The 26,995-nt window shown below is 39.7% G+C and overlaps 1 protein-coding gene across 20 annotated transcripts in view; it reads left to right on the forward strand.

The window, feature by feature from the left end:
• Positions 1–26,995, forward strand: part of LOC105473041 (uncharacterized) — a 419,449-nt gene that overhangs the window by 187,957 nt on the left and 204,497 nt on the right. Inside the window, exon 10 of one of the 20 annotated variants that reach the window (XR_011625090.1) lies at positions 19,012–26,109. The exons of the other annotated variants lie outside the window; for them this stretch is intronic. The gene's annotated coding sequence lies outside the window, so the exon portion shown is untranslated. The remainder of the gene's footprint in view (positions 1–19,011; positions 26,110–26,995) is intronic. 20 annotated transcript variants of the gene reach the window in all.

Here is a 26,995-nt window from a genome sequence, read left to right on the forward strand (position 1 = left end):
TGAGGATAATACTGGCAGTGATACCACTGTGATGCATTTTAGGTTCTGCCAGTTAATTTCATCTATGGCCATGAATATATTAGCATTATTTATCTCTGTTGTTTCATTGAGTTATTCATGTTTTTGCCTGTAAAATGCTCTTGAGAACACTTCTCCCACTAACCTTCAAACATCTTAGACCCTGTATTTCAGCTCTGCTCATTTATAGCCCTTACACTTGCCTTGGAAGGGCCTACAAAATACTGATACATTTCACTTTTCTGAGGTTGATGGAGCACACTAGCACATTAAATTGAAAAGTGGTCGTTATATATAAAAGTGACGTAAGAGTCTCAGTATCACTAGGCTGTGTATATCAAGCTGTTTTTATTATAAGTGTTGAATTTGGGCCAAGTTGTTTAATGCGTTTTAATCTTGTGACCGAGAGTATGCATTTACAAGATTTTCACCAGGAATAAGTGTGCACTAGAGTAGATCTGCTTACCATGTGTTGATACCACAGGAATATGATTTTTAGAAACAGGGTAAAAAATGGTACAATGGTGAGGGACTATTTGGTCAAAAAATTTGCAAAGACATTTTTAAATAATGCTAAGAATTGGATATCTTTAAAAATCTAATTGTGATGTATTTGTGTAGCACAAGGCCTGCATCTTAGTAATAATAATCCCCCGTGTCCATAGCAAGGTCCCTTGAAGGTGATATCTAACTCAGGATTGCTGTGATGAATTTAGGAGAAAATACATGAGACTGTACCTAACACAATGCCTGGCACCTGTGAGTCATTTAATTGGTAGAAAATAGAAATCTAAAAAACAAATTAACAGGTTGTATTGAGTGCCTAAAATAATGTATGAATGCAGGTAGGAAACATTTAAGATACTTATTAATGAGTAGGCATGGGATTTTCTGTAATATGACTACATAACTTCTTAACATTGAAAAACATTGTTTTAAGAGAGTTTTTGACATTTTAGTATCTCATGACTGTCAAATTCTTTTAGAGAGGAGCTTACACAGAGGGAATGTTGCATCATTGAAGAACACTGTGGGATGATAAATTGGGCCATCCCAATTTATCAGGTCATCCTTAGTCAAAATATATAATGACGGTCTTTTCACAGACATCTTCCCTGGGTTAAAGTACCTGACCCAGGAGTTTTATCTGAATGATAGCTAGGTGGATAACAGTATTTTCTCATGCACACACTGTGAGCAGAAGAAAAGCCAGGGTGAAAAGCCCTTTCCCCCTGAGGCTTTAGCCACCTTCAGGCTTTAGCCAACTACCCTGCATGATACTCTGGTCTATTTAAAAACACATTAGTTGGAAAACAAAACAAAATATCAATTTAGTTGTAAGGATGTTGACCAATTCCCTCTACTATTTCAGGCATCGCGACTCTGCCCTAATTGGCAAATAGGTCACAGAAGGCTGATCATATTATTACATCTGCGTCACTATAAAATTGAACAGTTTTGTTTATTTAATTATTTTCATTAGATACCCTTGATGTTCTTTATTCTTTAATTTTCTTCTAAAGGAAAGATTGTATTTGTCACTCTTTTGGAGCCTGCCAAATAGTGTAATTGATAAAGGGTATTTCAGGTATTGGGCTCACTGTCTAGAATTCACTGCAGTTTTCATTGTTCTGGGGGAAAAGAAAACAAACACTTGGAAGTGGCAGTGGATAAGCCAGGGCCATGGTTTAAGCAGTGGAAGGAAGTGTAGTTAGTTTCAGCGTAGAGGAAATCTATCTAAAGGAAACTGGATTGATTTCTTTAAGGAATAAAAGCCAGAGTGCTCTGTGGGGAAGGTGAAACACGCGGTGACAGTTTGCTCAGCTTTCAGTACAGTCACAAATACTAGTCTGCTGAGTAAGAGCACCTGGGAACAGTCACAGAAGGGCTCTACCACCGCAATGAGAGGCTGTGTAGGACCTGCCCTGAGCAAATAAACGAGAAAGTTTGTCCTCCACAGGTGTCCACGTCCCGCCTCCACCACCATATTCTGCAACCTCTTCTTCAAGTCTAGAGTTTCTTTTCTCTATTTTCTTTTCAAAGGCTTACGGTGTTTTCATTACTCTTCTGTTGTTGAAAGTATTTCTTCTGTTTTCTTTCTGTAGTGTAAAGTTCTCTAATTAAAGCAGGAAAGTAGTTTGATAAACTGTATTCATACTAAGGTAATAGAGTCTCAGGATTTTTTTTTAACACTTTGTAGTGATCTTTCCGCTAATACTTGGAAAGGATTGTGCTGAACTTAAGGAATTTTTAGACACTTGAGAACCAGAATGGAAGAGATAAGCAGGCACTTGAGCAAAAGTTGAACAGAGTGAATACAATTGTACAGTGGATGCCAATAGGACTGAAAGTGTTGAGTTTCAAATCTGTTTCTGCACTCTTGAAAAAAGGGTTATTTTGCTTGATTAATATGTGAAGTAGGCTTAATTACTACCACATTCTCTATCATTTCATTTTAGGTCCTTCCCAGAAAAAAATATATACTACCTGTAAGACTTCTTGTCCTATGAAAGTATAAATTTTCTTTTTTCTGGCAGTTTGTCATATATAATACCTAACCCATCTGCCATCATCTTTTTCAGTTTTTGTTTTTGTAGAGCTTAACATTATGCTGAAACTCAATCATATATTTTCCCTGGGAGTTGTATCAGTTTTGAAGAAATGAAAATGTGCTTATGTCCTAAAGAGGACAGGCTACGAAGTGTGACTTCTGTCCAGATAGAAAGGATTCCTCCATTTCCATCGAGCATCGGGACATGCAGAGGCTTCAGCCTAACCTGCAGAAATACATATCTCAATAAGACTGAAGTCTCCTTCCTATTTTTTTCAAACAACAATAGTTTGCTCTGTATCTCAGTAGTGCCTGTAGGGAAAAGAGCATGGGATTTGTAGACAGGAAAGTAGATATGTCTGCTTGGCATGCTGCCCTTCTGTATGTCCCCCACATCCGTCAGATTCATTCCACCCTTTTTTGATCAGTTCTGTGCCCGGGAAGCTGACCTTTTTTGATTGCCTCATCTGAGATCCTTACTCTCTGGCTTCTGCTTTATTTTGGCACAGGGGAGGTACTGGCAGGGGACTGGAAGGTGACAAGAGGACAGGGTCAGAGTATTTCTTCACTGGCTTTAGGCGTGCATTGTCACAATTCTGGCAGTACCTGTGTTCATTGTCTGAGGCCACAGCTTCTGCCACACAGCTCCTCTCACGGTGGCAGCTCTCACCAGGCCCTGGGAACATTATTTCCTCTTCTTCAGGCCTCGATGTGTAGTCCTGCTCCCTGCTTTTAGTCCCTGAGTGCTTTATCTTTTTTTTTTTTTTTTTTTTTTTTTGGCCCCCTTAGCTTTACTCTTCAATTATTTTCAGTCAAATCCGTGAGATGTGCCATCTGTTTCCTGCCAGGACCACAAAGGATACATTCAGCCTCGTGGACAAGTCAGATAATCTCTTTGACCTTTAATTTCCTTTATCTATAAAACTGGATAATACCTATATTGCCCACCTTGAAGTGTTGTTAGGAGGACCAATCATGCATGTGAATTGTAGAGTGTCATAAAAATGCAAACCATGGGTAGCAAATCCTCTGTTAATGTTGATTTCCCAACCAGCTTTCTTTAGGCACTTCATAAGTTTTTCTTACCTTCCCCTCTTGATAAATTGATATAAGCGTTGGGAGTGCAATTTCACATTGACTAAAGGTAAGCAGAAGTGGGAACCGGAATCCTCTATTCCATGCATTCGAAAGCTAAATATAAACCATCCTTAGGTTTATCATGTCTCTGCTCCCCTTCTCAGCAGTGTGTAGTTCAGACCTGGGAGGGCAGTAGAGAAGATCTTAACATACCTTTGTTTCTGCCCTGAATTTTTACACTTGATAATAATTTTGTCAAACAAAATTTCCTCATAGTACAGTGCATGTATGACTCACATCTCAATGAGATTGTAAAGCTTCTTTATAATGTTTCTGAGGATAGGGATCCTATCGTGTATATATATTTATGACTCATAGTAACTCTCATACTGTTAAGCATATATTTGATAAAGTGGATACTTGGGAAGTGGATGGCTAAGTGTTAAGTGCACATTTGTTGATATTGAGATTTCTCAATCATGATAATGGGCATTCACTGGTTTTATGCAAGAGCATGCTCTCTCTGATTAGCATGGTCCTCTCTTTGCATGCATGGAAAGTGTTTGTTTAACAAATGAATATTTTATGGACATCTGTTGTGTTTTATGTGTGTATTTTATTGTGTGATTTGGCACATGCAGGACCAAAATTCAAGAGGAGAAACTCTTCCTGTCTGTCCCCATCTTACTAGGTTGGAGCTCAGTAAAATGATGTTACAAAACAAAAAAAACATTGAAAATGAAGAATGCTTTTCCATCTAGTCTCCCAAAGCTAATTAAGAAAAGTAGTGCTGCTCCTGAAGACTAGGTAAACCCAAACCCAAAGTTCAGGGGGAAGCATTTACATTTCAGAATGTTAGGCCTGGGAATAGTGAGTGCTGGTTGACCCTCAGCACCGGCTCTAGAAAGGGTACACAGACAATGGTATGAGAGGTATTTGGCTCACTGATCCTTCCTTTCTTTGTTTTCTTACTTCTGGGTAGGCACAATGCGCTCCAGAGAACCCTTGCTATTTTTTGTTCCCACATTCTTACTCTTTGAAAAATAAAAACAGAAAAATAACTGAGATAATCAGGGGCTACATTAAGGGCCCTTGGGAGGTCCAGACTGATCCTACTAATTTCTCTCAAGGAGAGGCTATGTAAAAACAAAATCAATGGCCTAGGTGAAGGGGCAGTATAAAACTTTATCCTAGTTCGCTGAAGTCACCGAGGTGCTGAGGAAAGTGAAGAAATGCTTGGACTCTAAAATAACTTTGGAAATGTAAAAAGCGGCCAGAAATATAAAATGGTAGGAATATATGTGTTTATGCATGGTATAAAGAAAGAAAAGCGTAATAGAGGGGTCATGGTAGATTAGCAGCTGACTGAGAGTAACATTCCAGTGTTACAGATAAGAGCACAGGACTACTGGGAAGTTCCAAGAGGAAAAGAGAATGTATGAGTTGGATACATTTCTAAGTTATTTGTTATAAACAGGAATGTCACAGAGGTTTAGACAATGGACAGATTAAAACAAAAAGAACCATCAGGGAACATTCCTTGAAGAAGGTGAGCCCAGCTGGCCTCTGAAGGGTTGGATTAGTGGAAGGCAGAGCTATGGGGGTGATGAAATGCCACACACCTTCTCATGGGAGAATTTATACATTAAAGCAAAGAAAACTGTTCAAATAGAATGCCCAGGAGAAAGTATTGAGGTGATATTGGAAAGTTTTCTCTCCTTCACCCCTTTTCTACGCAGACTCTAGGCAGAGAATCAGTCTACCTGGTAGTTAATGGTAATGTTCCCAGAACCAAGCTGGGTCCAGCTGCGTTTTCTCAAGGCCCAATAACGAGAAGTAGACAAACTGGGAAAGAAGGGAATTTATTGCTGTAACCAGATACAGGGAGAAGGCTGGAGATAATTCCACCAGACCAATTCTAAGTGTTAATGGTTTTCTTAGTGCTTATATAGGTTGGGGTTATGTGCCTACGTGCAGTGTAGCATTAACTTAAATCTATTGGTAACTAATTTCATTTCAACTAGAAGGTCAGAGGCAAAAAAAAAAAAAAAAAGCTAAGTCCGATTAAGCTGTGAGAGCTCCAGGACCTTCAAGGCCTGTTTACTGTGGTACCGGAGTGATGATTTCTATCTTATCTCTTTTGCAGCTTGGTCCAGAGAGCTGCCTTAGACTCTCTAATAAATCTATTCATATAGCTGCCTGTTACCTTGCCTCGTCTCAGATTTTGTTGACCCAAGATGGGTGCCGGCACTAGGAATGTAAGACTGTCTCTTACATTCCTTATTTTGGCTTGCTACAGGTTAGGGAGAAGCCCATACAACGCTCCCACTTACGATGTGTTTTATTTCTCGCTTTGATGTCTGGGCACTGATTTCCTTAGGTTTAACTGTTTGCTTAACGTTCAGGCAGCTCTGTGGAAATTTGTCTGTATGTTTGAAGTGCTATGCAGGCCTGTTTGTATGATTGTCAGGGGGAATTGGCCCGCCACAGTAAGGCAGGGAAGGATTCCCAGGGTTTTCTTAATGGAGAGGCTGAGGGGGTGTCTTGGTCAGCTCAGGCTCCCATAACAATACCATAGACAGGGTGGCTTAAACAACAGAAATTGATTTCTCACAGCTCTGGAGGCTGGGAAGTTCAAGATCAATGTACCAGCAAGATAGGTTTCATTCTGAGGCCTCTTCTCTAGGATTGCAGGTGGCTACCATCTTGCCGTGCATTCACGTGACATCTTCTTTTTGTGTGCTCAGAAAGCGAGAGGAGCTCCAGTTTCTTCCTCTTCTTTTAAGGGCACTAATCCCATCATAGGTGTCCCACCCTGGTGACATCTTATAACCCTAATTATCTCTCAAAGGCCCCACCTCCAGATACCATCACATTAGAGTTTAGGGTTTTAACATGAATTTTGGGAGGATACAAACATTCAGTACATAACAGGGAGTAAGTCAGTTGCAAGAAAGGGAACTCATTCTGTGGGAGGCATCTGGAGAAGCTGTCATGTGAAAAAGGGAAAAGTGAGGCAAACAGCAGGAGGAACAGTAAAATCCTGACTACATAGTTATTTAAGAAACTGGGCCCAGAATAAGAGATGAGAAGATGTGACATATCTAGAGTTCATTGACTAGCCATGGGAACTAACTGGCAGACTAGGGACTGCTTAATTAGACAAAAGAATCAGAATGCACAGGAGTTGATTGGATATGGAAAAAACAAATATGAGGACTGATATCTGCATCTAGGGTTCAGATAGAATTAATTCCAGGGAAGGGGAAGGTTCTTAAGTCACTTCATGATGGTTTGGTTGCCAAGGAAGGACACTTTAGAGTCATATAGGAAATAGTTTTTGACGTGTAAGGCCAGGAATTAATGGCAAAGGAACAGTTGCAGAGTAAGTGCAGAATGACCCACATTCAAAGAGGGTAGGGTCCTGGAGCAGAGACCTGGTGTACTGAAAGGAGATGGCTATATTGTACTTAGTGGAAATGGGGGAAGTGGTGCAAAGTTAACCCTCTGGTATGGGATTAGGGAAAGGATGTTTTTGCAGAGTAGGCTAAGAGTCTTGACCTAACCATAACCCAAATGACTGGTGAGATATCCTGGGAAGAGATTGTGACATAGATCAAAGTGAGACACCAATAAAGAGATCATAGTGATTCTAGGATCTCTCACTTTTAAGTATAGTATCATTGTAGATAGGAGTAGCCTTTCATTTAATACCACTGAAACTCTGTTGCACTGGGGCCAATGGGGGGTGGAAGGAGGGAGAACATCAGGAAGAATAGCTAATGGATGCTGCCCTTTAATACCTTGGGATGGATTGATCTGTACTGCAAAGCATCATGACACACGTTTACCTGTGTAACAAACCTGCACATCATACACATGTGCTCTGGAACTTAAAACCAAAGTTGGAAAAAAAGAAATAATATTAGCTATCTTCCCCCAGCCTCCCGCTCCTTAGGAAGTTCCAAAAGAAGACAGTGGCAAATAGAAGAGCAGCTGAAACATCTGAGGCCTAATACAAAGAGGCGGCTATTAATATACTTGATGGAGAAGGAGACCAATTTCTTTTAGTAGAATGTGCTGACCTTGAACATTAAACCAATTTATACAGGATCAGTGCACTCCAAAACAGGCACTGTGGCATGCATACTTTGCATTTGTCCACATGTGTATTATCATAATACTAAGAATAATTCATAATAAAAATAACTCTAATCAAAAAATACACAAAAATAATGTGAAACTATACATTTAAGATGATATGAGCTATAAAGTTTAAATTTGCATTCCTATTTCTACCTGTAAATATTTCTTATTTATTGGGATAAATTCCACAAATAGTTTTTCAAGACCTTATTTAAAGAAACAAACTAAATTTCTGCCGCATCTGTAGAATCTACATTACACTGTGACCTCATTCTGAGACAATGAAACCTGGATAACTTACGGTGGCATGAATAAGTGGAAGAGATGTATACATATGCTTTCTGCATGTGTGCATGCGTGTGTCTGTGTTTTTTTCCATTGGATTTTAAACTCTCTCATTCATTACTCTACCATTCTATTCCTTTTCCCTGTCTGTCTATCTGTCTGCCTGTCTATATTAGAGGAATCAGAGCCCATCTGAATGATTGTGGAACTGTAAATCTTATCTCTGGAGCAGCCAGTTTGAATCAGTATTTAAATACTACCAGCCAAAAGCTGACAAACAGTCCCAGAATGTAGAGTGTCTGCCAATGTCTGTTACTTGAGGATAGATGGATTTGGTTCTGATGTGATCATTCTCTATTGGCAGCAGAGACCTGTTATGAGACAGAGTGCTAGGAAACAAACAAGACATTTACTTATTTTCAAATCAGAAATTCCAGAACTCCTTTATGTAGGGTGATTATCTTTTGAATTAAAAAATTGAAACATTATTTGAAATGTACATTTGCATTTTATAGATTCCCTGGGCTAAAACTTTTTGGTTGCCCCAACAAAAGAGGATTAGGAAAAACCATAAACGAATAGATGATTATAAGGAAGGCAGCAGGCCAGATCAAACAAAGGTCAGAAGCAAAGTGAGCCCAGGCCTACCATCACTGCCCTACTAGATGGGCTCACTCAGTTGTCCTAATCTGTGTCATGAAACATGGCATAAGCTAACCCTGGAGAGTTGTAGAACATAGAACTTGCTCAGCCATGCTAGGTGCAGCTCACATACAGCCTCGATTTGTGTATGTGTCTCAAATTTGTAACAAAAGAGCATTGGCCCTTTTTAGTGGAGTGTATATGAGGGTGAGGAAGGGAATATGCTTTATGCTTAGGCCTGCCAGCTTTTGAGTCTTGCAGATGGCAACAAATTTGTTCAGGACCAAAGTGTATGTGTGTGTGTGTGTGTGTGTGTGTGTTTTGGAACTTTGAGTGGAAAATTAGTGTGAGTGTATAATTTTTAGTTTTGTAAAATCCCAGCATTTCCACGGCTACCTATTTCCTTCTAAAATGATGCCATTCATATAAATGATAATCAAAGGTACATATACTAGGACCTTGAGATTTTAACAGCTAGGCTCCTAAGTAATAAAATCAGCTGAATTAAAAGATATTTTTCTACCCAATCTCTTTTCTATCAAAATCTAAACTTTAATTAAGTATTAAAGCACAACTATTACCTAATATATGTCTAAAACTGTACCAAGAGCTACCTAAGGTACTTACTGTCTTTAGAATGCTAATGCAGTCAATAAGAAACCTGAAATGAATCATAACTGACTTTGACATTCTTTTTAAGAAAACTAAAGAACTTATACAGAGAAATGGGAGAGATAGGTAGAATTAAAAAGAAATAGGGTATGGAGAGTGGACCCTGATTATTTAGACTAATTAATAATAATTAAAAAAAATTTTTGACCAAAAGACTGGAGGATGAAAAGTGATAAAGTGTTTCTGGAAGACCAAGAAGAAACTGTTTGTAGTGGATATGCTAATGTCTTAGAGGTTTTAAACTTATTCTGAAGATAAGACCAGATAGAGAAAGAAGATATCATAGTGTAACACACGAAAAACTGTAGTGGAAATGCTGTCCAGCTATTCTTGGCCATCTCCTACCTTATATTATCTCCCCAATGTGTCTCCCACCACTTTTTTAAAGCTCCCCACTCCAAGTCATATCAAACTACTTAAAATTTCATCAATCCAACATCAAGTACCTTTGTTCCTTGATGCTTTCATTGTTTGGAAGCTCTTTCCTCCTTTGGCCACATGGCAAACTCCTACTTATTTTTCAAGACTCAGCTCAAATATCTCCTTTGTCATAAAGTTATTCCTGACACCCTGTAAATTTTTGGTTTTGATTGTAATAATTGCACTATCAAAATTATTTATGTCTTCTCTTTTAGACCATTCAAAACAGGTATAGGCTATCATAGTCATCTTTCAGTTTCCTAACTCATACTAAGTGCTCAACAAATTTTTCTTCAACAAATAAGTGAATATTGAGTATCGTGATTTCAGAAAGACATATGACTATTTCTCAGGATATAATTGTGAATCAGTTAAGGGAGTACAGAGTGGATTTATGGTTGGTTAAATCACTAGCCTAGAAAGTCATTGGTCAATGTGAATATAGGGAAGTCTCCAGTGACATACATTAAGACTTTGTCTTAACCTAAATTCTGTACTGTATAATCAGTGACTTAAAGAAATAAATAAAAGACTATAATTGATTAATTGCATTTATTCAACTCTTGGTAGTCTTTAAAGTTCTAAAGTTCTACAGCTCTAAGGTATGCTGTGCTCCTCAATGTATCGGTATTTTAGCTTTGTAATAAATTAATTTTGTGAGTTATACATTACTGTTTTTTTTGTTTGTTTGTTTGTTTGTTTTTTGAGTTGGACTATTTGTTTGGCTTTCCAGAGGTTGGAAATTTCTACCTGAACTAAAAAGAAATAGAAAAATAAGAAAACTAAAGATTCTGAACTTGTAATGGTGAAGTGTCTCTCTCTTTGTTATTTTCTCCTTAGTACCATAAAAACAACAGTAATTTGTCAAAAACTACAAATCTTAATTGTTTCCTTTTATTTAATCTTTTTCTTTTGTTTGTTTGTTTTTGAGACAGAGTCTTTCTCTGTTGCCCAGGCTGGAGTGCAGTGGCACAATCTCGGCTCACTGCAACTTTCACCTCCTGGGTTCAAGCTATTCCCTTGCCTAAGTCTCCCAAGTAGCTAAGATTACAGGCACCAGCCACCATGCCCCGCTAATTTTTGCAGATTTAGTAGAGACAGGATTTCACCATGTTGGCCAGGCTAGTCTCAAACTCCTGACCTCAAGTGATCCACCCAACTCAACCTCCCGAAGTGCTGGGATTACAAGCGTGAGCCACTGTGCCCAGCCTATGTAATAAGTAAGATGCAAGACACTGAATGTCTTCAGTATTTTTTAGATAGCTCTTGGAGACCAATAGGAAATACTAGCAAATGAAAATAATACTAGTAAACCCTTAGGTTGTTGAGAACAGTCAGACTCTTACAGAAAACATATGAGTTGTGTATGTGTGTTTTAAGTTTTAGGGTACATGTACTGGATGTGAAGGTTTGTTACATAGGCAAATGTGTGCCATGGTGGTTTGCTGCACCTAACAACCCATCACCTAAGTCTTAAGCCCAGCATGCATTGGATCTTTTCCTTAATGATCTGCGCCACCTTACCTCCCCCAACAGGCCCCACTAAGTGTTGTTCCCCTCCTTGTGTCCATGTGTTCTCGTTGTTCATCTGTCACTCATAAGTGAGAGCATATGCAGTGTTTGCTTCTGTTCCTGCATTCGTTTGCTGAGGATAATAGCTTCCAGCTTCATCCATGTCCCTGCAAAGCACATGATCTCATTCCTTTTTATGGCTTCCTAGTATTCCATGGTGTATATGTACCACATTTTCTTTATCCAGTCTATCATTGATGAGCATTTGGGTTGATTCCATCTCTTTGCTATTATGAATAGTGCTGCAATGAACATTAGTGTGCATGTATCTTTATAATAGAATGATTTATATTCCTTTGGATATATACTCAGTAAAAAACTGCTGTTGGAAAATAATGAAAAGAAAGCCTCTCTAAACCTGTTGGCTTAGAATATAAACAAAGCCATTAATCCTGAGGTCTTGCTAATCTTGACATCTCAACTCTGCTTTCTCCATGCTACATAGAGGAACCAAGTGTCTGGGTTTAAAGACTGACTTGCACAGATATCAATGACTGCAAAAGAGAAAAATATTGATAGTTTTTGAGCCAGCTGGGAACTTCAGAAATCATTTGGCTTGTGTGTTTTCAGACCTGACTGCTCACCAGAATCACCTGAAGTGCTTTTAAAATATAGATTTCTGGTCCTCATCCCTGAGATATTCTGCAGAGAGTCTAGATAATTAGATTCATTAGAGCCTCCAAACAGTTTTGATGTCTACACAGGTTTGGAAGCCACCAATCTGGTCAAGCCTCCCTGATTTCCAGATACCTAAACTGAGACACTGAAGGTGAAGTGACACTTAGCTCAAGGTTGACAAAGCCAGCATCAGAACCCAGTGCCCCAGTATGCAGTCTTCAGTGCATCTATGTTAAACCACGGAGGCACAGATGACATTTTTCTCTGCCTAAGTGATATTGTAAGTGACCTTCCGTAGTTATAGAAGGCAGTGGAATAGTGAAAGAAAAAATATCCAAGTAAAACCAAAGACTTGAAATACTGCTATGAGAATCAGTGAAATGGCAGGTTAATGCTTCATGAACTGTGAAGTACCCATACCAGTACCTGTATAATATGGTATATGCAGGGGAGCAAAATTGTCATGTAAGAGGGAAATAAAAATATTTTAAATGAGTTGGTACATTAAAATTATCCCAACTTTTCCTGATATAGGCATGGTGTTGAGGTGAGCAGGAGCAGGAAGATCCATAGGTGCTTTGTATCTGTGGATTCTTTGTTTTGTTTTTGTTTTTGTTTTTGTTTTGAGACAAGATCTCACTCTGTCACCCAGGCTGGAGTGCTGTGGCATGCTCAAGTGACCCTCCTGCCTCAGCCCCTGCCTCCCCTGTCCCCGCCCCAGCAGCTGGGACCATGTACGCCTGGCTAATTTTTATATTTTTTGTAGAGAGAGGGTTTTGCCATGTTGCCCGGGCTGGCCTAGAAGTCCTGGGCTCAAGTGATCTGCCCACCTTCGGCTCCCAAAGTGCTGGGATTACAGGTGTGAGCCCCTGTGCCTGGCCTGTATCTGTGGATTCTAAGAACTGTGGACAAAACATTGAGACGTGGGTTTAAGCACTTCTACTTCTTTGCTGCTTGAGCTCTCTGAATTTGGTTTTATTACTGATTAAATTAGATGATTAAAAAAAGATGAAAGTTTGTTTTAGTTTTAATATTTTGTGATATTTTTCTCTGCCTATTTTGCAAATCTCTTTGCCATCTTGATTTCTCCTGTTTCCTGATTCTGCTTGGAGACTTTCCCCATTTTCATCTTATTTCCCAGTCTCTTTTTTAAAATTCAATCATAATTTATTAAGCAGTTTTTTAAATATGTTGCTCTGTTAAGGAGTTGGGATATAAAAATGAAGTGTTCCTGATCTTATAGAATTCACATTCTAGCTGGGCAGAAAGTCACGTAATAAGCACATTATGATAAAATATGATAAGTGCTACAATAGTAACATGGGACGTTTCCTGCAAGCACATGGAAAAGAAAGATTAATCCTTCTGGAGATATAGAACATGCATGTGGATATTGTTGATGGATGATAGAGGTAGGGGGATTTGAGTGGGATGTATAGAATGAGTAAAGCATTGGAGACTGCATTCCAGGTAAAGTATAGATCAGTGTGAAAGTGCCTACTGTGTTCACCGAATGGCTACTAAAGCTAGAGTGGTCCTACAGTTTGGTATAGGGTGTGGTGGTACTTGGATTAGGGACGGAAAATGAAATGGAAAACTAGGATAAGATGAGAGAATCATGGTAAGATTTGGATTCTAGAAAGATTTCTGAAACAGCAATGTGGTTGTGTTGAAGGGGGGTGGAATAGAGAAGGAACCCAGTCAGGAGAACATGTAAGTAATTATGAAGATAGGTGAAGAGAGTCGGAAGTAAGATGGTGACATTAGGGATGGAGAGGAAGAGGGGTATAAGAAATGCTTAGAGGCAACATTTGTGGAATAAGATGGCTAGCTATAGTGAATGATGGAGAAGATGATTTGAGGTTTCTACTTTGAGCAACTATGGAATATAGGGCTAATAGATTGAAGGGCCTGGTAAACAGGAGATACCTGTTGGTTTCCCTACTGGAGTGTCTAGTGAGTTGTTTGAAATGTAAGTTTGGTTTTTTGTTTGTTTGTTTTGTTTTGTTTATAAAGTTTATTTATTTATTTTTTGAGATGGAGTTTTTAGTTCTCATTGCCCAGGCTGGACTGCAATGGCGCAATCTCGTCTCATTGCAACCTCCATCTTCTGGGTTCAAACAATTCTCCTGCCTCAGCCTTCCGAGTAGCTGGGATTACAGGCATGAGCCACCACTCTGGGCTAATTTTGTATTTTCAGTAGAGACAGGGTTTCACCATGTTGGTCAGGCTGGTCTTGAACTCCTGACCTCAGGTGATCCACCTGCCTCGGCCTCCCAAATTGCTAAGATTTAAGCAATAAAAATGCATAGACTTGCTGGGGAGAATGTTTAGCTAGAGGAGATTCTACAGGTTAAGACTCTGAGCAGTACTAACATTTAAGAGTAGGTAGGGGAAGAGGAAGCAAGAAAAGAGAGTGAAAGGAACAATGAGATAGAAAATCGAAACAAAGCAGGAGAATGATGCTATAGTGACTAAGGAAGTCCAAGCAGGGTAGTTCATGTTGTTGGATGAAAACTAAAAATGGGCCATTAGACTGGACTACTTTGCTGGCTTTGTGAGAAATGTAATGTTATTATAGCAGCAGAGGCTAGACTTTTCTGGATTGAAGAATGAAGGAGAAATGAGGGCAAATGTAGATCACTTGAATGGTGGCAGAAAAAAAGAATGATAATATGATGACTTGAGAGAATTGTTTTTTAGGAGAGTAAGAGACTTCAGCAAATTTCTTCTTGAAATTAAAATAGCGTACCCCCTAACAACAAAGAAGCAAATCTGCATGTCATCTTGTGACTGTTTTCTCTCTCTCTCTTCTCTATTCCTTCTATTCCTCCTTTGCTTTTACTTTATTTCAAGCCAAGGCCTTACGCCACCTGGTTCTTCTTTATCTCTTTCCTTTTCTCACTCCTCTCCATTCTCATTCCTCTCCGGCTCTGTTGCTGGCACTCAGAGGTACTAAACATGCTCCCACCTGTGGAACTCTGAATTTGCCGTTTCTTCTTTCTAAAATGTTCTTTCGGTCGAGTGTGGTGGCTCATGCCTCTAATCCCAGCACTTTGGGAGGCCAAGGCGGGTGGATCACCTGAGGTCAGGAGTTCAAGACCAGCGTGGCCAACGTAGTGAAACCTGGTCTCTTCTAAAAATACAAACATTTGCTGAACATGGTGGCGCATGCCTGTAATCCCATCTATTTGGGAGGCAGAGGCAGGAGAATCACTTGAACCTGGGAAGCGGAGGTTGCAGTCAGTCGAGTTCGCACCATTGTACTCCAGCCTAGGCTACAAGAGCTAAACTCCGTCTTAAAAATAAAAATTAAAATAAAATAAAATAAAATAAAATAAAATACTATTTCATCCTATATCCACATGGCTAAAATTTCAGTTTATCCAGGTCTCTGCTTAAATTTCACCTCCTCATAAAAGCCTTCTGTGGCCACCAGATGTATTCCTCCTTCTATCCCCCAGCCTGCAGTGTTTTCCTCTTTACACTGATCACTACTTGGCCTCTTATGTGCGTACATTTGTTTGTTTGTTGTCTGTTTCTATTTATTATAAAATATAAACTCCAAAGGTACAGGATATTAGTTCTACTCACTGTGTTATCTCCAGCCCCTAGTATAGTGTGTGGTTCACAGTAGGCATTTAATACATATTTTTTGAAGAATGCTGTCTTAGTTCTTTTTACTGCTATAACAAAATACCATAGACTGGGTAATTTACAAAGAACAGAAATGTACTTCTCATAGTTCTGGAGGCTGTGAATTCCAAGATCAAGGTGCCAGCAGGTTTTATGCCTATTCCTTTTAGATTTTGCTGTCTAGGTGTCCTCACTTGGCAGAAGGGGCTGAAGAGCAAAAAGGGGACAAACACTGTGTCCTTATGTGGCAGAAGAGCGAGACAATGTATTCTTCAACCTTAAGTCCTTTTATAAAGGTGCTGATCCTATGAGGGCTCTGCTCGTGGCTGATCCCATTCTTCAACCTCAAGCCCTTTTATAAAGATGTTGAGCCCATGATGGGGCTCTGCCCTCATGACTTAATTGTCCCTCAAAGGCTGCACCTCTTAATACTGTTGCATTGGGATGAAGTCTCAATGAGAATTTTGTAAAGAACATCATCATTCAAATCACAGCAATTACTTATGAAGGATGAATTTAATTGTGGACCTGGTTAAAGTGTCTATTTATATCATTTATTCTTATAGGAAGGTATAAGATAGTAGTTTTGTCTTCTTGGCTATTTGTTTTTGTTGTTGTTCTTGCTTTCTTCATTTTTTAAATGCATATATGCATATACATTAAAAAATACAAATCAATGAGCAATAGGATTAGAGTCTAGTATAGTTTGGATGTTTGTCCCCTCCAAATCTCGTGTTGAAATGTAATCCCAAATATGGGAGGTGGGGCCCGGTAAGAGATGTTTGGATCATGGGGGTGGATCCCTTATCAATATCTTGGTGACAACTTCATGGTAAATGAGTGAGTTCTGACTCTAAGTTCCAGGAGATCTGGTTGTTTAAAAGAGTGTGGCATCTCCCCCAACCCTTGCTCCTGTTCTCACCACATGACTTCACCTGCTCTCCCTTCACCCTCCGCCATGATTATAAGCTTCCTGAGGCCTCACCAGAGGCAGATGCCAGTGGCATGCTTCCGTTACAGTCTGCAAAACTGTGAGCCAAATTAAACCTTTTTCTTTATAAATTACCGAGCCCCAAGTATTTCTTTATAGCAATGCAAAAATGGACTAACACAGGGTCTTACTGGGTATGTCTTATCAAATGTTGATCAATTTTCTTTAGGCTACAAGGTGTGAGTGTGTGAATATGTTTGTGTTTACAGGTGTGTTGGTAGCTAGGAAGAAGGGAGTGGCATGGCTTACTGGGAGGAGGTGTTTCCAAAGACTTAGAAGTAGTCATTTTTCAAGACTTTATGGTCATAGTGGATAAAAAACTTATAAAAGCACTTGCACATTTTTGGTTCCACAAACACTTTTGAGCAACATGCCAGGCACTGTGGAGGGGGTATGGTTGAGGAGGACAGAATCCCTGATATTAAAGTATTCAGTCTATTGATATATGGGATGATATGTTTACCCTGAGCTATGCTATAATATAGGCTGAGGGTACTATGTGCTGCAACAGAGAAGCAAAGTGCTCTGAGTAAGTGAGTGAAGAGTTAAATACAAACTAATAGTGATGAATATGTTCCTTATTAGCTAAGAGATGACATTCAGAAGGGACAGGAGGCTAGGAAGATTGGGCATCCACTCATACATAGGGGAGAATGTCTATTTCCTGTGTGCCCTACTTCCTGCCATCATGCAGATGCTTCTCCATCCAAGGCTGCCACTTGTCAAGTGAGTAACCTCACATGAGATGGAAATAACTCTTTAAGTTCTCTCAACTCTTCACAAAGTTTCTTGTAGTTGAATACAGGGGGAAAGAGGTACTAGGTTAGATATGTTTTGTAAACTCAAAACCTAACTAACTCTTATGGCATGAGGAACTTGCTGGGTAATTTTTAACACTGTTAGGCAGTGCCTGAGAAGGAACTCCTGTGGACACTGAAGCCCTTTGAAGACAGAAAAGCACAAGGCAGGACATGGGTTCATTTGCCATTTTACCTCTCCCCCCTCCTCCACCATGCAGTGTGAGAAAAGGTTATCATTTTCTGGCTTTCAAGATTTTCTCTCAGGAAAATCTTGGCCGTCATTCTATGTATGCTGCAGGTACAAAAGCACCCAGTCCCTTAAGTCTGGAACACTGACACTCCAGCCACAGCAGCTGGGTAGCTGAATGAGTCAGTCTGGAATGGACTAGTTTGTGGTCTTATTATAGAAAAGAAAGAATATTGCTTTATATTTATACAATCTGGAAGGCAGTGTTGCTGCACAAGAACAGAAAACCCTCTCCTTCCCATACCCTCTGCTCTAGTTTTAAGACAAAGACAAAAAGTGAGCTGAACTGTAAGCTTGCATGTCTAAAGAAAATACTGCTTTCTCTCTTTAGCTTTTTGCTTTAGTGAGTTACAAGAGTGAGTGGAAAATGAGGGTATGGAAAAGAGGCTGGAGATGAGCACATCCACCTGGAGAGAAGATTGTTGTCATTACTATATTCCTCAAAGGAAAAAAATAAGATAATGAACTCAAGCAAGTTTAAATATCGTTTGTAATGTATTTAATACTAAGGAAATGGAATTGAGCCACAGCACGAAGGGATTGGCAAGGCCCAGTGTATGAGGATGATCTGGTGCAGAGTCTGTCCTGGGTTTATTTGAATATTTGCAGAGAGAAAAGAAACAGTTGTAGCAGCATGTGGACCCTAACAGTGGTAGAAAGGAGAATGAATAAGGAGAGGAAGGAGTATGTATGTGTATTGTGAAGGTGGGTGATAGTTAAGAACATAGATGCTGACAATGAACTGCTTGGCTCACAGTTTTCACTTGCTAGTTGCATGTGTTAGGCAAATTACTTAGCTTCTTTAACTGAGGTCTGCTATTCCTCATCTGTAAAGTTTGGATATGAATAGTACAAATCTCATAGAGTTTTTGAGGACTGAATAAGATAATTCATTTAAAGCACTCAGCCTATAATAAGTGCACAACAAATGGGAATTATTACAATGAGTACATATATCTACTGCAGCTGACATTCACAATTATATGGAAGTAAGGGTTGTTAATGCGCTGGGCATGTGATGAATGGATTTGGTGAGTAGAGGAGTGGAAGTATTTCTCTTTGTCTTTTTTTCCCCCTACCTGATACTGCCTTTAATACCAACAGAGTTTTCAAGAATTTTGAACGTATTAAATGCCAAACAGAGTTCTGGAAGTTTGTTTTGAAAATTTAATTTTAGGACAGTTTTAGATTTATAGAAAAGTTGCAGAGATGGTATAGAGTTCCCATATACCTCCCTACTACCATCACACATATTCCCTTGTTATTAACGTATTTCACTAATATGGTGCATTTGTCAGTTAGTGAACCAATATTTACACATTACTATTTGTTGCAGAAAGTCAGGGACCCTGAACGGAGGGACCGGCTGAAACCATGGCAGAAGAACATGAATTGTGAAGATTTCATGGACATTTATCGTTTCCCCAATCAATACTCTTATAATTTGCTATGCCTGTCTTTACTTTAATCTCTTAATCCCATCATCTTCGTAAACTAAGGATGTATGTCACCTCAGGACCCTGTAATGATTGTGTTAACTGCACAAATTGTTCGTAAAGCATATGTGTTTGAACAATATGAAATCTGGGCACCTTAAAAACAGGGTAACAGTGATTTTCAGGGAACAAGGGAGAAAACCTTAAAGTCTGACTGCCTGTGGGCTGAGTGGGACAGAGCCATATTTCTCTTATTACTGAAAACAGGTAAGATAAATATCACTGAATTCTTTCCTCAGGAATATTAATAATTAACAGCCCTGGGGAAAGATTGCATTCCTAGGGGGGCCTCTAAAATGGCCTTCCTGGGAGTGTCTGCCTTATGCAGATGTAGATAGGGATGAAACACGCCCTGGCCTCCTGCAGTGCCCCCAGGCTTGCTATGATTAGGAAATTCCAGCCTGGTGAATTCTAGTCAGACTGGTTCTCTACTCTTGAGCCCTGTTAAGATGTTTATCAATGACAATGTGTGCCCAGTGGGACATGGACCTTCATTAGCAATTCTAGTTTTGCCCTGACCTTGTGATCTCACCCTGACCTTCTGCTTTGTGATCTTTTGTCGTCCTTGAAGCATGTGATCTCTGTGACCCACACCCTATTCGTACACTCCCTCCCCTTTGAAAATTGCTAATAAAAATGTGCTGGTTTTGCAGCATAGGGGGCATCATGGAACCTGCCGACATGTGATGTCTCCCCTGGATACCCAGCTTTAAAATTTCTCTCTTTTGTACTCTTTCCCTTTGTTTCTCAGACTGGTCAACACTTAGGGAAATAGAAAAGAACCTATGTGAAATAATGTTGAATTATCAGGGGCAGGTTCCCCCAATAACTAAACTTATTAGTAAAGTCCATATCAGTTATTACCTAATGTCCTTTTATTTTTTTTTTGCTCCAGAATCCTATTCAGAGTGTGGCATTACATTTTATTGTCATGTCTTTTTAGGTTTCCCTTGACTCTGACAGTTCTCCAGACTTTTTCTTGTTTTTGATGATCTTGACAGTTTTAAGGAGTACTGATCAGGTATTTTCTAGAATGTGCCTCGATTTATGTTTGGTCCCTTGTAAGAGGGGCCATAGGCAAAGTACTACTTCTGAGATTCATTTTCCTTATTATAAAAAGTAACATTATACTAGGTCTAACAGGGAATGGTGGCTCACGCCTGTTATCCTAGCACTTTGGGAGGCCAAAGCAGGAAGATTGCTTGAGTCAAGGAGTTTGAGACTAGCCTGGGCAACATAGTGAGACTTTGTCTCTACAAAAAATTTTAAAATTGGCTTGGTGGTGTGCACCTGTAGTCCCAACTACTTGGGAGGCTGAGGCGGGAGAATTGCTTGAGCCCAGGAGGTTGAGGCTGCAGTGAGTGTGATTGCACCACTGCACTCAAGCCTGGGTGACTTTTTCTCATGATTACTCTGAGGTTATGGGTTTTGGGAAGGAGCACCACAGAAGCGAAGTGCTATTCTCATCATATTAAATCAAGAGTATATCATACCAACATGACTTATCACTGTTGATGTTCACATTAATCACCTGGCTGAGGTAGAGTTTGTCAGTTTTTCACTGTAGTAATTCCCTCTCTCTCCTCCTTCCCCATTTCATACTGTATGTGGAAGGATGTCACTATGTGCATCCCACATTTCAGGAATGAGGAGTTAAGCTCCACCTCCTTGAGGACAGATTATTGACAGATTATTGACATCAATTCTTCTTCATAGGAGATTTGTCTATTAAATGTCAGTGTTCCCCAATGCTTCATCTTCAAGTCTTCTTCACCCTCTCTGCATACTCAGTGGGTAATCTCATGCTGTCAGTTACTGCCTAATTCCTCAAGCTTTGATTTCTTTTTAAAATTATTCTTATTTACTTTATGAGATGAGGTTTTTTTTCCTGTCACCCAGGTTGGAGTGCAGTGGCATGATCTTGGCTCACTGCAGCCTCCGCCTCCGAGGCTCAAGTGATCCTCCCACCTCAACCCCCAGAGTAGCTAGGACTACAGGCACATGCCACCACACCTGGCTAATTTTTTGTGTGTTTTTCATATGGACGGGGTTTTACCATGTTGCCCAGGTTGGTCTTGAACGAACTTCTAAACTCAAGCAATTCACCTGCCTCAGCCTCCCAAAGTGCTGGGATTACAGGCATGAGCCACTGTGCCTGGCCTCTAGCTTTGATTTCTATTCCAAGTTTCAAATTATATTTCTAGCTATGACTGGACAGCTCCTAAATCTAATTCAATGTTTTAAAAATCAAACTTTTTCCAAATCTCAGCTTCAGTCTTCTTTATTACTTTTCTCAGTGGTTGGGTTTATCTCCTATATACTTTCTTATTTTAAAAAATCACATTCGACCTTTATTCTTCCCTTCCTGTAAACTTTACATACTCCCAATATCTACTGGTCATGACATCCTGTGGAGCGTATCTTTGAAATATTTCTCAAATCAAGCCCTACTTTCCATCCTTACAGAAGTGTCTAGTATTGGTCCCAGTGTAACCTAATAGGCCCCAAATAACTGCTTTAGGCTTCTAGATAGAAGTCATGGGTACAGCGTCTCCTGTGTTTAGTATAGCCTGCACACAGGTGCCATGGTGATCTTCCTACATCAGAACTCCACATCTAACTTGTATTCCTAAAATTGTGCCATGGGACATAGCATGGTGTGAAAGCTACTTCCAACTCTGGCTTCTCTCTGACCTCTTCAGCTGCTATTTCCTTCCTTTCCTCACATCTTGAACTTAAAGTTCTATAGAACTTATTACTATTAGTGAGCACGCCATGCTCTTTTGTTCTGCTGAGATATTTAGATGTATAAAGCTGGAGGAATTTCTGCCTGAGAAAAGTCAACCTTCCCCTGCCAAAAATACTTCCCTGCATTCTTTATGACCTCACTTGAATATCAACTAGTGTTTACTGGGAGCCTACTATGTATGGAGCCAACATACTATAATCTTCGTGTTTTCAGTAAGTGTCCTAGTATTAAGCATTTTGCTCTTTTTTACTTTCTTCTAAAATGTAAACATTTGGGGGAAAATAGCATATTAAGTATTTTATACCTAAGTGAGACTCAATTTATAACATTGTTTTCCTCAATGAACATAAGGGCCATGTGAGAAGAAGAAACAGTGATGAGAGGGAAGAGTCAAAGAAGAGGAAAATAGAAGTAGATACTGAGAATGGATAGCCTGTTACCATATTTTCCAGTCTGGAAAAGTGCTGTAGTCCACAAGTGGTATACTTTTTTTTTTTTGAGATGGAGTCTTGCTCTCTCGTCTAGGCTGGAGTACAGTGTCATCATCTCGGCTCACTGCAACTTTTGCCTCCCAGGTTCAAGCAATTCTCGTGCGTCAGCCTCCTGAATAGCTGGGATTACGGGTGTGTGCCACCATGCCTGGCGAATTTTTGTATTTTTAGTAGAGACGGAGTTTCACCATGTTGGCCAGGCTGGTCTCAAACTCCTAACCTCAAGCCAACATAATATAATCTTTATGTTTTTAGTAAATGTCTTAGGCCTCCCAAAGTCCTGGGATTACAGGCGTGAACCACCACGCTCAGCCCACAAGTGGTATATACTCTTAACTGGATGATAGCAATAGAAAAAATTGTCAAGGCACAGACAAGACTGAACATCCCTGAGCTGAGTCTTAGTAAACGCAGAGGTGTGTAGTATGTCAGACGTAAAAATAGGTCTTGAATTTAAAGCAAAGAAGGGCAAAAATGTGCAAAATCTCAGACTTAGCGCTGTTCTTAGAATATGGTTCTGTGGTCAAGATTCCCTTCTGTGTAGTTAGGCCCTTCAGGCTAAATGTCAAAAAGGTTGTGGAAAGAATCAGGCAGTTTGAAGGGAAGTGATATCTCTAGAGAGGCTGTGCAATTTCAAGTGCTGTGTAGGAAAAAGGAAGAAGTGGATGGCAGATTTTTTGTTTTTGTTTTTTCAGTTTAAATGGACCTTAAAGATAACTTAATTCAGCTGTCTCATTTTGTAGTGAAAGAAACTGAGACCTTACATGTTAGCTTTGAGCAGATCTTAGCCCTCCTGCTGCAAGGATAGATAGGGAACTCCCCCAATCGGTTTTATTTTTCCGCAAATAAAACTAATACCAGGATGTTGCATAAACATTATAACAATAGCTTACATTTGTATAGAGCTTTGTTTATAATATTCTGGGCATGACATTATCAGAGAACGTGTACTGTTTCTGCCCCTGAGACACTTATTAATAATGTGTAACCATATAATTTATTATCTGAACCAGGACACTTTTGAAAATGAAAGGGGAGGCTATTAATACTTTTTCAAAAACAATAGGCATTAACTGGGAGTGTTCCAAGCACCCCGGGATATGTGGTCACTTGCTTTTCACCTAATTGCAGAATTTCCAAGGCTAAGGTCCAGATTAGGTTACAGTGCAAAAGTTTGTGGGCCAGCAGACTGAGAGCTGTTGGCTCAGGTTCTCACTCAGAATGGGAAGACTGGGTTTGTTTTCTGCCTTCAGGTTTAGCATGTGTGTGTATATATGTATATCTCTCCATGTTTGATGGGATTGTGTTCAGGCTAATTCGTTCAGTAAGCTAAACATTTACTGAGAACCAGGTAAGCAGTGTTAAGAGAGAAAACTGTAGAGGTAGGAAGAAGTAATATCATTGAGGACAATTTGTGCCATATAATGAACTGGCACTGGTAATTTAGCAGGCAAATAGACTGCTGAATATTTAATTCCGTTTAGTCAGAATGAACAAACAAAATAAAAATACTGTTATTTCGTTTCTGTTATCACTACATTGAAATGCTGCTTTCTGGACTTTGATTCATTCTTTGGTACTTGGCCTCCATCATACACAAATGTATCTGCTTTTGCTTCCGCTAGTGTATCGTGCAGACTTAGAGAATAGCTAACTCTGGCCTGTTTAAGGACTTAGATCAGCGTTTCTCAGTGGAGGGCAATTTTGTTTCTCACGGGACATTTGGTAATGTTAGGAGACATTTTTGTTTGTCACAAATATGGGAAGGGATGCTGCTGGCATTTTAGTAGTTAGAAACCAGGATGTGGCACAACATCCTACAGTGAACAGAATAGCCTCCTATAACAAAGAATTATCCAGCCCAAAATGTCAACAGTGCTCAAGCTGAGAAACTCTGGAGTAGATGGAGGCAGTATTTTTGATTCTTTGTAACATTGCTGTGTTGGTTTGGGTTCTTCCAAAGCAGAGCCCAAGATGACGACTTGGATATGGGAAGTAAGAGTGAAGGAATGGGGAGAGTGCAACAGAGAAAAATGAAGAGCTAAGATAAGGGGCATTATTGGGGTGTCCCTGTGTGTAACGGAATAGATTCCACTGAGATCTTCTGAAGAATATTCAAGATGTTTTTCCTAAAGGAAGAATAGTCCTTCCAAGAGGAATGAAAAATGGTAGCATTTACTCACCACTCACAACCCCTCATTGGCTGCAGAAAACTACTGGGGCTTGTATACCTTCACCCATCCAAACTGTGTTTACAGGTGGGCTGTGGAGGCTCTTGTGCTCTGGAGGAGGTCCTGGGGCAGAAACAGGAAAGATGTACCATGTACTCTACATGGAGCCCTATCAGTGTTAGCTGAGTCTTTTACATGAGACTGTCTACCACAGATGCAGCTGAAGTCAGAGGTGGGCTTCTGAGGTTGACATGGGGCACCAGAGGTATTTGTTACAGTTGGTTTAGGAAAAGTGCAGTTGTTTTCTAGGTAAAGTGCTGTGTCATCATACTAACTATATTCCTCAAAATTTATAATTCAGTTTATTCTATTATCGTTGACTTTTTACTATGCATCAAAAAAGTGTTTGCTCAGCAAATTGAGACTGTAAACAATAATTCAGGAAATATTATTATTTAAAAATTGCTTAGGACTTCAGCACCTTTTATGTTAACAAAACATGTTCAGAATAAAAGAATTGTCTGTTAAGTATATATTAAATTTCTCTTCTTCCACAACGTAAAATTAATAAAATAACATTAAGTATGCCATATATTTAAAAATTTAAACTTTTTAATGCTCCTAACCAGTTACATTGGGTTAATTATTCCTCTCTTTGTTCTCTTAGCCCTTTCTCTTCTTCCTTGGTGAAAAGTACAAAGTGAGCGGATGTCAGCTTTGGGAATCAGGAAAATTTGTTGGTATTGTGCTTAAGGAGTCTGCTAATGTTAGTCAGAAACTACCCTGTGTTTCAGTCTTGACACAGGGTTATCATATTGACTTGTATTTTCCACTAGCTATGCATAAAACAGAGAAAAAATGTGATCCAACATTTTTTTTTTTTCTGATGTTAATCAGGTACATATTCAGCAGGGATTGGAACTTTAAAGAAAGGGCCCTTTTGTTTTGTGTTACACTTTAATTATAGTAAGGATATACCTCAGAGATACTGCAGGTTCAGTTCCAGACCATGGAAATACAGCAAAGATTGCAGTAAAGCAAGTCAAGCTAATTTTTTAGTTTCCCAGTGTGATGGTTAATATTGAGTGTCAATTTGATTGGATTAAAGGATGTAAGGTTGCTCCTGGGTGTATCTGTGAGGGTGTTGCCAAAGGAGACTAACATTTGAGTCAGTGACTGGGAGAGGCAGACCCACCCTCAATCTGGGTGGATACCATTTAATCGGCTGCCAGTACAGCTAGAATAAAGCAGGCAGGAGAATATGGAAGAGCCAACTTGCTGAGTCTTTCAGCCTTCATCTGTCTCCTGTGCTGGATGCTTCCTGCCCTCGAATATCAAACTCCAAGGCCTTGAGCTTTTGAACTCTTGGGCTTACAAGACTGGTTTGCCAGGGGCTCTTGGACCTTTGGCCACAGACCAAGGGCTTCACCATTGGTTTCCTGACTTTTGAGGTTTTGGGACTCGGACTGATCTATCACTGGCTTCCTTGCTCCTCAACTTGCAGACGGGACTTTACCTTGTGATCATGTGAGTCAATTCTCCTTAATAAATTCCTTTTCATGTATATGTATATTCTATTAGTCCTGTCCCTCTAGAGCACACTGACTAATATACCCAGTGCATATAAAAAGTTGTGTTTACACTATACTGTAGTCTACTAAGTGTACAATAGCATTGTCTAAAAGTGTACATAGTTTAAAATTTGTTTATTTCTAAAAAATGCTAATGACCATCTGAGCCTTCAGTGAGTTATAATCTTTCACTGGTAGAGGGTCTTGCTTTGTTGTTGATGGTCACTGACTGATCAGGGTGGTGGTTTCTGAATGTAACCTGCACAGACCTTGGGGGACTGAACAAAGGAGGGCAAAAAGGGGAATAAAGACAAAGACAAAAGAGTATGTTTGGAAGAATGGGTCAGGGGGCATCTTGCCTCTAGTGGACAAGGGCCCAGACTTTCCACCACCCTTCGTATTCATTGGTAAAAGAGACAGCGAAAAGTAGGGTAGAAGAAGAGGTCAGCTGCTTGGTCCAGAGTAGGCTTGCAAGACTGCATTCCTAGAACAATAGGCTCTAGATGTCCCAGTAGATAACCTCAAGAAGCCCTGCACCAGGTAGTGACTGACCTCAGCAAACCTTCTGGTGGCAGGCGCAGCCGTGAGTTTGCCCACATCCTGCATTCATGATAAACAGTTTGCTGTTTGATCATATAGTCTCCAGTGGAATGCTGAGTTGGTCATGATCCCTTTGGCCTTTTTGGCTCTGAACAGCTAAAGGTTAGGGTGGCTGAGGCAATTTTTAAAAATAAGACAATAATGAAGTTTGCTGCATCAATTGACTCTTCCTTTCATGAGAGACTTCTCTGTAGCATCTGATGCTGCTTGATAGCATTTTACACATAGTATAACTTTTTTCA

This window comes from Macaca nemestrina, chromosome 6 (genome assembly GCF_043159975.1).
Source record: "Macaca nemestrina isolate mMacNem1 chromosome 6, mMacNem.hap1, whole genome shotgun sequence".
NCBI classification, from domain to species: Eukaryota; Metazoa; Chordata; class Mammalia; order Primates; family Cercopithecidae; genus Macaca; species Macaca nemestrina.